General features: G+C 41.0%; 1 non-coding gene across 1 annotated transcript; it reads right to left on the bottom strand.

The window, feature by feature from the left end:
- Nucleotides 1-712: 712 nt before the first annotated feature.
- On the bottom strand, nt 713-814 carry LOC121463542. The gene has a single exon (XR_005976451.1). It is a non-coding gene; the product is annotated as a U6 spliceosomal RNA (small nuclear RNA).
- Between the last annotated feature and the right edge of the window lie 2,502 nt (nt 815-3,316).

Genomic DNA, 3,316 nt, shown 5'->3' with positions numbered 1-3,316 from the left:
TTAAGACATGACATTCACTGGGTGACTGAGTTCTCCCAGCTGTCTTACTCCCCTGAGCATGGCACTGAGGCTTCCTAAAACCAGATGTGTGAAGTAACAAGAGCCAGAGCTATAGCCAGAGGGCAAAGGACCAAGAGCAGCTGCTGTTGCCATGGCATGGACTGTACCCATGAAGCTATAAAGAGAAAAGAGAGCCCTCTGGGCAAGCAGGCATGACCGACAGAGCTCAAGAAATTGAAGTGAGTGAAGTCACCGAATGAGTCTGTGAGGCTTCAACTCGGTAGCAGTCTCGAGCCTGGAAAATTGCAGGTTCCATGCACAGCCTCAACTCCTCAAGAGGCGGAGCAGAGCATCCACCATGCCACAGTGGCAAGTCAATGGCTATCTAGAGCTCACACCCTGACTCTGACAGTTTACAAATCCTGCCTCAATCTCAACACTCCTAGTGTGGGCTGGAGAGATGACTCCGTGGTCAAAAATACTAGTTGCTGTTCAGAGGACCTAGATTGGATTCCCAACACCCACGTGAAGTCTCACTACTGTGACTCCAGTCCCAAATGACCTAACGTCCTCTTCTGGCCTCCATGGGTACTGCATGTATGTGGTTCACAGACATATATGCAGACAAGACATCCACACACATAAAAATAAATGCATTTTTAAAAATACTCTACCTTTGACTTAATTATAATGTCCAGATTGTCATTTTTTAAAAAATATGGAACATTTCACAGATTTGCATGTCATCCTTGTGCAGGGGCCATGCTAATCTTCTCTGTATCATTTCAATTTAATATATATGCTGCCAAAGCAAAGAAGATTGCCTAGGTGGTCAAGACTAAGCTGTGACCCACACTTTTCATAGGTGTGAAAAGTAAATCCGAGGAACAGAGAATATTTGGTACCCCCAAGAAAGCTTAGCAAATAGCACATTTCCAAGGTACCAAACAACAGGCTGAGGAAACTCATTATGAGTAACATGAAATGACTTGTGAGCTCTTTGAGGCCATTCCAACTTAAAGTTGAAAGACACAAGGGCCTCCTGAGATCTGAGGCCCTCCATGAAGACACGTATCTGAGCAGTAGATCTGAATAGATGTGCACAGGCCCTTTAACACCAACACCAGTCAAGGGTTGAGGCCCGACGACCGTGTGCTCCCAAGCCCCCATCACAGCTTCTGACATGCATTTCCACTTGACTAAGTCAGTCACTCTGCATCCACAGGGGGAGTGCCCCATTACACAGGTCTTCCACCCTTCTTTCTGTGCATCTATTCCTGGCAGAGATGAAAGCCAAGATGATCGTAAACAGCCTGACAGCTCTATTAAGGCACAGGAAATGATTCTTAACTGGTTAAAGAAGTAAAAACAACTCATGCAGAGAGAAAAAAACATTTCAGAAAACAAAATTAGAAAAACACATTATGAAACAACAAGCTATTAGTGCATATAAAACATAGGCTGTGATTTTAAATGACTTTTGCAAATTATTTTGCTTCTAATAGACTCAGCCCATAGAATTGGCCTATTACCCTTAATCCTTCCAAATACCACCATTTTAAGCAAAGTATTTTTGAGGACTTTGCATGGCTTGTTAAGAATCATCACCATAAAAAAAAATGTTTTTTTTTTTTTTCATCTTCGATGCTTTCTTAAAGGTATGGAAGGTAGAAAAGATCCCATCACTTTGGAAGCTAAGATATGATGATTCCTGGGCCCAGCATTGGCTCTTATCACAGACAATAAAAAGAGCAAATAGAATGCAGCTTGGGATTGGGTATAGGCAGATTCCAGCCCAATTAGCATTACAAATGAATAGTACTGTGTATCGCAGCACCAACTGATGCTCTTTAATTTGTCAGTTGATTGTTTCCAGTCTTAGTTCAGAGCTTAGCATTCTGATGAGTTATCAAGTTTTAATTGAGTGGGTAAACACCCGCCTAGAAAAGTGGTTGTGTTCAAACTTCTCAGACCACTGTGGTAACATTAAATTTCCCAGGTGTGACCGAAGTACCGCATTCTGTCTCTGGTATTTTATAGTGTTTATGGCAGAAGTCACAAAACAAGCTACAACAGTACCCAAGACCGCAGATGGCTTTTCTTTTTCTCTCCTTTACTTTCTCTCTCATTAGTTTGTTTTTTTTCTTCTTTCCTCTCACCCACACAACTCCTGTCAGGACAACTTTTTTAATATCAATATCAAATCAACAATTACAATATGTCTTCACATTCCCAAAGGGTAGAAGTATGTGTGGGGTTGAATAGCTGCAGAGTCTCCTAGTCTTCTGGTCCTTAGCTGCTTCTGTCGTGTACTTGAACCATCTAACCCTCTGCCAGTACTTGTTCATCTCTGCTGTCATTTATTGGTACACAGAGCCACATAGTGTGATTCGTATCTAAAGGACATCTATGGGAACTTTCTCAGATTTTATAATGTAACTTCCACAACTGGGCTCCTTGAAACCTTTCTCCCCTTCTCTCATGAAGAACACTCTAAATAAAATCAATTGATCAAATGTTAAGATAAAATGATGGTAAATCAGCATCAGTAGAAGCCATAGACACCCATGCAGGTAAACTTTGCTGATAATTTGCCCTGATGATATAGGGGTAGGAGTTGCTCTTGAAAGAAAGGGGGCATCTAGCAAGGAAGGAAAAATGTTGAGTGGATAAAAATACAGGGAGGAAAAAATAAGGAAGAAAATGCAGTGCTACCTACAACTTCACTCCCCTGGGTCCAGCTCAAGGACCACCACAAAAAGAAAAGGAGTTTTCTACCTATATACATATAAGTAACTTTATATAAACCAAACAGGTTATGCTATTTGTGTACACACACACACACACACACACACACACACACTCATGTAACAACATTTAAAGAAAAATGAGGCAATGAATTTGAAAAAGATCTAGGGGATACATGGTAGGGTTAGAGGGAGAAAAGGGGAAAAGAAAGTTCTTATAATCCCCCCAAAAAAATAAAATAAACTGTCATGTTAGATAACAACAGATGATGAGAAGGAGGAAGACAGAACCAGAGGTTTTCCCAGAAGGGAACAATGTCATACAATCACTTGCCACAAGAACAAGGACATTCCCCATGTTTCAAGCAAGTCTATTAGTGGAAGTCTTGATGCTTTGAGTGCTCAGGTTCACCTCCAAGTCATTAATACATCCTAATCTCATCATCTTCTAAATCTACAGTTCCAGTGACATAAAAATCTTAGTTTCATTATTTCAGCTTATTCCCAATATTTAATACCAAGAGACATTTTGAGGGCACTAACAGGGCTGCTTGTCAGGAACTCCTTTT

Source organism: Microtus oregoni, unplaced genomic scaffold (assembly GCF_018167655.1).
Source record: "Microtus oregoni isolate MIOR12 unplaced genomic scaffold, Mior012 000026F_ref0000081, whole genome shotgun sequence".
Taxonomy (NCBI): domain Eukaryota; kingdom Metazoa; phylum Chordata; class Mammalia; order Rodentia; family Cricetidae; genus Microtus; species Microtus oregoni.
Note: the sequence above shows the minus strand (reverse complement) of the source record. Positions and strands in the feature narration are given on the sequence as shown.